Here is a 6,805-nt window from a genome sequence, read left to right as displayed (position 1 = left end):
CACCAGGAGTGCAGGCTCCGAGCCCCAGCATTAACACTGGAGGCAAAAAAAAAAAAGGAAAGGAAAAATGTCTATCAAGCAAATCTGAGCACTGATTTTCAAAGTGGATGTGGAAGGCCTCTGTAGCACCTATGTATTTTTAATTAGCAAATACTAAACTTTAATAACCCCTAGAAACATATGGTTTTTGGTCATATGCACATTAAGGAATAAAACACTGAGCTGACCACACCCAGACCCCTATAATCATAAAGGTTTGGGCTTTTCTACCATTAAGGGGAAAACTTGTGGCTGACCTCCTTGTGACGCCTGGCCATGACCGCCCTGCCTAGTACTGTGATATCCTGGTGGCCACGGTGATGGGGACCGACCAGAAACATACAGAAAGTGCAGCCTGAACTGGGTTTTTGTCCATTTGCCCTGGAGTCTCTTCATGCACCACCTCACAGCATGCACATACCTTCATTCATTCTTGCTCTTGCTCTGTGTTCAATCTTTGACCCACCTCTCCCTGTACCTTACCCATCACCCACTCCTGCTCCCCAGTCCCCCTCCCCCTTCTGTTCCTCTCCCCCACACTTGACCTGTCACCCTCATTCTCTCCTCTTTGCTATTTCCCCATTCCCATCCCCCCGCCAGATATATAAGATAGTCTTAGCATATTTTACTTTTACTACCACTGTTTTGGTATAGATAGTAAGAGTAGAAGTTAGCTGTTGGTTGTTGTTTTTGTGTAGTTGATAGATATAGTTCAGAGTGCCTAGCTAGTCCACTGTTAGAGTAGGTAGGCCTTAAGGCCCCTCATAAGACCTCCCCAGTAGGGGAGCACAAGGACACAGACAGATTTGTGGCCTTCGAACTACTGGGGCCAGCAGCTTCTCTGTCATAATGGGGCCCAGAGACCCCACAAGGGAGAGAAAGTTGTGATCAAGATGATGAAGAAGCTGGGCACCCTACGCCTGAAGATGGTACACAAAAAGGTGTCATCATGGAAGGTTTCACACATCTCAGCCTCATGCCACTGCTGGGCACAACTGAGGTGGAAGACAGGCTGGTCCTGGTCATGCCCTATGTGACGGGGGGAGCCCTCAGGGCCTATCTATTGCAGAACACCCTCATGAGGGAGGAAGAGGAGGAGGAGGAGGCCAAGGCCTGTTGCACCCGCTGGTGTCAGCTATGCAATATTGTCACTCAAATGGAGTAGCTCATAGAGACCTGAAACCCAAGAACATGCTCCTAGAGAGCCTGGACCAGGTCAAGGTCACCAGCTTCAGTCGGAGTCACATTTTCTGCAGCAGCCAATGGAAACCCTGTGTGGCACAACAGTATGCATGGAATCTAAGATAATGATGCGGGGCAACTATGGGGCCAGGGTGGGTGTCTGGAGCCTGGGGTTGGTGCTCAAAGAGATGGTGAGGAAACGTCTGTCATCTGTGCCAGGAGCATCCAGGGATCCATTCACACAGAGGCACTGGCTCTCTTCTAAAGTCCTACAACTTATGGACAGCATACCCCAAACTGACCCCCAAGGTCGAATGGAGTGGTCATACATCATGAGCCTCCTACATCATGAGCATAAATCATGAGGGCTCTGGGCCAATCAGGTCTACATGGAGCCCACCCCCTCCTCTAGCCCTCCCACACTAGCCTGTCCTTCCCAGTCAGCCCCTCAGGGTGTTCCCAAGGAGGAGACGCTTGTCTTACTCACAGGTCGTGGGTATCAGCTACCAGGAGGACAAGGCAAGGGAGCCTAGCAACACCCCAAGCGCTCCAGACTCCCCACCTTTCCCCCAGTGCCTCTGGACACACTGCACAGCAGCTGCACTGTCTCCAGGCCCTCCTCTGCAGCCAGCCTGGCACACAGAAAGAAGAGCTTCCCCCTTCCAGCGGGGTGCAATGGCCATCAGTGGCCCCTCCACCTGGATCCCTTCTGCCAGGGGGCAGCCTGGAGCTGCTGAGCTGCCTCCTGTGGCTGTGCTGCTGCCACGGCCCCTGCACACAGCCATGAGGACCTATGTCCACCTGGCCCAGATATGAGGACACAGAGCCCCTCTGAGGGTCTGGTGAGTATGCAGAGCCCAAGCCCTGGGGACTGGGGGAGGCCCCCCACACTGAGTCTCACAGGCTTGTTCTCTCCTCTGCAGGTGGCAGCTGAGAGCTAAGTGATGGGCCCTGCATCCAGCTGATCCCTGGGAGCTCTGTTTCCACAGCACTGCTTCTGCCTGTGGGTATGAACAGTCTGTGGCTGAAGACCCTGCAGTCTGATGGGGTGCAAACCAGAAAGTGAGATAAAACATAATAATGCCTTAAGAAATAAAATAATGCTATAATGAATTAACCTTAACTAAAGGTAAAATATAAAATGGAATTTTAAAATGTGGCAGAAATAATAAAATTCAAAATCAGCCTTGTAACCTGAGACTATTGTTTTGTTATATTCAGTAAACAGACCAACAAATTACCGTTAACACGAACTAATGGCCCCACTCCCAACTGTGGTTTATGGTAGTGCCAAGGACTGAACCTGGGATCTTGGGAGCCTTAGGCCTGCCAGTCTGTTTGCATAACCATTATGCTATCTCCCTTGCCCCAAACTAATGACTTAATTTACAAATACCTTGAGGCATCTGACTAGTGTAGACAGTCACTATTCTGTATAATATTCTCTAAGAAACATCTTTTGGCAATGGAGATTTCTTAACACCAACGCTATCAGGAAAGCTAATTTGTATTTTATAATTTTGCTTTCAGACAAACAGAATTAAAGATGAAAACACTTTGTAGTTGGTTTAGGAATTACGAACTGGAATTTAAGGACAAAGAAATCTTAAATCCTACACTCTGTTTAACATACCATTTTCAGAAATGGAAGAACATTGAAACTGTCAAGATCTTTTTAGTGACATTTCTTAGATCAATTCAGAAGGTCAGTTTGTGTGAATGCCCTACATCTGCTGTCAGTACTCATGAACTGATGCAAATCTGTGCTGAGAAGAATGTCACTCTGCAAACACATGCAGCCAATGAACTAAGTTAGGCTTGCAACTCAGTGAACACTTCTACTCGAACAAACAAGCAAACAAAACTAAAGCAGCATTCCTTCTCTTTCATTCCTGAAGTAGTTCACATATTGAGCAAGGTGTGGATCACTGTTAACTGAGAACTAATTATGGTCACTAGCTAAAACTGAGTTGCATCTGCTTTTTGGTACAGACAGAACATTCCTACCACCTTTAAAACTGAATTTTCGTTGACAAACGTCTAAATCATTGGGAAAGTAGGTAGACGATCATTAGAGCTGAAGGCTCTCGGTACACAAACAGTCTGGTAATTCTGATTCCACACAAGGAAGATAGGCATGAGCATAAGGTTTTCCATTCACAAAACCATGTCAAGCTTCATCCTGTGCACAGTGACAGTTTCATGAATTCTCAGACATTGAGTGTGCATACTCATCCAAGTCTCCCCACCCCAGGAGTAGGGCACCAAAGTGAAAACCCTGGGATGAGGGTGAGGGTGGATATTCAGCTTCCCAGGGTGAAAGGGGTGGGGTGGGGATGGGACACAGTCTTTTGGTGGTGGGAATGGTGTTTATGTACACTCCTATTAATTTGTAGTCATATAAATCATTAATATGAGAGGAAAATTGATGGTATGTCTCAAACTTTTTAAAGCACAGACTGAATCTTTTTAATACATAGGCTGAGTCTTTGATATGTTGACTCTCTCAAAAGCCTAGACCAGGGAGCTTGAGCTTGACATCTGATATGCAGTGGACCCAGGCTATTGTCTGGGGGAGATTGTGTCATAGCTGGAAAAAGGACCAAAAATCTGGATCAGGGAAGAGTGTAGCTCCCAAATATGGGAAAAGTGTATAAATATTGTTGACTATAAACCCCATCAGTTTGATCTGGGGCCCATATTCAAATAGGAGCTGATGTGACCTTTACATCCCTGTAGGCCCAAACCTGCATTCTGTGGTCATCAGTAGGAACATTCTGAGTTGCACCAATGTCAGGACCCATCTTCTTCAGGTGGTAGGCAAAGTATGTTATCTAACCCCCCTTCAGAGGATGGAACATTCTCTGCCATTGTTGATCCACATTGAGAGCAAAGTCCTATGGGGGCCCGGTCCATTATGTTGTTCCCAATGGAGATGACCAGTGATAATGGAGAGAGGGATCTATTCAAGGTTTAGGCTCATCACGTTTGTGTGGGAATCCTAGGACTCCCCAACTAGGGCCTCAGATGTCGGGGTGGCCTGATAGTGACTACAGAGTCCTCATTAAAGTATGCCAGTCTCTTGCCCTCATTCAGCTTTTGTAGTCCTTACTTTGATAAGGTTAGCTTTGGAGTGACTGAGGGAAGTGTAATAGGAAGTAGGAAAGGAGGGTATCTAGGTCTAAGTAGAAACTATTTCATTAGGTAATTTCAAGTTCTCTTTTTAGGTCTTTCTACTTGATTGCTTCATTTATTGACTCACTGCAAACTATTGTGCACTTTTGCTTTCAGGTCTATATTTTGCCCTAATTTATGGATACATGTGTACATATGCTCTGTCTCATGGGACCTGGCCTATATCTCGGTTTTGAGGCTTTGTTAGGCTTTGTTTAACTGGACCACCAGAAATGAAATTAAGGAGTCCTATGAGAAAAGAAAGGTCTCACTCGAGTACTGATGCTGAAGGGTTCACATTCCATGCCTGAAGTCTCTGGACACAGTCTGAAGTGAAGCATGCCAAGGTGTTACTCATTGCATTGAATAGGTTGGGATCAGCAGGTGCAGTATCAGTTGGTATGAACTGAGAGAAGCATGCAGGAAAGTGAGCCCCACCCTAGAGGTTCCAGAACTGGGGGAAATTATGGCCTTATAGAAGAGATTTATCCCAGAAATGCAAGGCTGGTTCAACATATGTAAGTCAATTAATGTCATTCACCACATCAGTAAAAGCAAAACCAAAAACCACATGATTATTTCAATAGATGCAGAGAAAGCCTTTGACAAAATCCAACACCCATTCATGTTCAAAACTCTACAAAAAAAATGGGAATAAATGGGAAATTCCTCAAGATAGTGGAGCCCATATATAGCAAACCAACAGCCAACATCATACTCAATGGACAGAAGCTGAAAGCATTCCCCCTCAGATCAGGGACTAGACAGGGCTGTCCATTGTCACCATTACTCTTCAACATAGTACTGGAAGTTCTTTCCATAGCAATCAGGTAAGAGAAAGAAATCAAAGGAATACAGATTGGAAGGGAAGAAGTCAAGCTCTCACTATTTACAGATGATATAATAGTATGCATAGAAAAACCTAGCAGAAAACTACTGGAAGTTATTAGGCAAGGTGTCAGGCTACAAAATCAATGTACAAAAATCAGTGGCATTTTTTATGCAAACACTAAATTCGAAGAAGAGGATATCCAGAAATCACTCCCATTCACTGTTGCAGCAAAATCAATAAAATACTGAGGAATAAAGCTGATCAGTATATAAGTGAAAGACTTATATACTGAAAACTATGAGTCACTTCTCAAGAAATAGAAAATGATACCAAGAAATGGAAAGACATCCCATGCTCATGGATTGAAAGAATTAATATCATCAAAATGAATATTCTCCCCAGAACCATATATAAATTTAATGTGATATCCATCTAAGTTACACCAAGCTTCTTCCAGAGAATAGAACAAAAACTATAATCATTTATCTGGAACCAGAAAGCACCTATAATTGCCAAAACAATCTTGAGGAAAAGAAACAGAAATAGAGGCATCATATTCCCAGATCTCAAACTTTATGGCCATCATCATCAAAACAGCCTGGTACTGGAACAAAAATAGGCACACAGACCAGTGGAACAGAACTGAAAGTCCAGAACTAAACCCCCATACCTATGGACAACTAATCTTTGATAAGGGGGCCCAAAGTATTAAATGGAGGAAGGTCGCTCTCTTCAATAAATGGTGCTGGGAAAACTGGGTTGAAACATGCAGAAGAATGAAACTGAACCACTTTATCTCACCAGAAAAAGAAAAAAAAACAACTCCAAATGGATCAAGGACATGGATATTAGACCAGAAACTATCAAATCCTTAGAGGAAAACATTGGTGGAACACTTTCCCACCTAAACCTCACGGACATCTTTGATGATACAAGCCCAAATTGCAAGGGAAGACTAAAGCAGAAACAAACCAATGGGACTACATCAAATTGAAAAGCTTCTGCACAGCCAAAGAAACTATCACACAAATAAAGAGACCCCATACAGAATGGGAGAATGCTGGGATAGCCTGAGGCTGCTTACTCCCAAGCAAGTGCTCTCTGGGTTGGAAAGAACTCCACTGGAGCCAATCTAGGCTGCTGCATGGGAGAAGGATCAGGAACTCGTGGGAGCTAACATCGCAGGAGATACACTCTGGAACTCTCGAAGCTGGAAAGCAATTCCAAGTGTTTTTACTCAAAAAAGCAGCTTGTATATATACTAGCTAAGTAGGGTGGAAACAGGGTGTGACATAGAGAGGGTGGAGCGAAAAAGGACTGGCGGAGATCAGGGTGTACTAGGAGAGGGGCGGAGCAAAAAGACATCGTGAACTAGTGGGGATTAAACCAATGCCCTGGAGGGAGGATGGTGCTTAGTTAACAGCTGTTTATGTAAATAGACCACAGCTTTAAGTGGGATCAAACCAATGCCCTGCAGGCATGCTGGTGCTTAGTTAAGCAGGATTAGAGACAGAAGCTTTAAGCCGGGGGAGCTGGCATACTACCCAACAGGAGAAGATCTTCACATGTCATAACCAA

General features: G+C 44.7%; 1 long non-coding RNA gene across 1 annotated transcript; it reads left to right on the top strand.

The window, feature by feature from the left end:
- The first annotated feature begins 630 nt into the window (after positions 1-630).
- On the top strand, positions 631-2,405 carry LOC132535236 (uncharacterized). The gene is made up of 2 exons (XR_009547012.1): positions 631-2,063; positions 2,145-2,405. It is a non-coding gene; the product is annotated as an uncharacterized LOC132535236 (long non-coding RNA).
- Positions 2,406-6,805: the final 4,400 nt, after the last annotated feature.

Source organism: Erinaceus europaeus, chromosome 21 (genome assembly GCF_950295315.1).
Source record: "Erinaceus europaeus chromosome 21, mEriEur2.1, whole genome shotgun sequence".
Lineage (NCBI taxonomy): Eukaryota > Metazoa > Chordata > Mammalia > Eulipotyphla > Erinaceidae > Erinaceus > Erinaceus europaeus.
The sequence above is the reverse complement of the archived record's forward strand: the minus strand, read 5'-3'. Positions and strand labels throughout refer to the sequence as shown.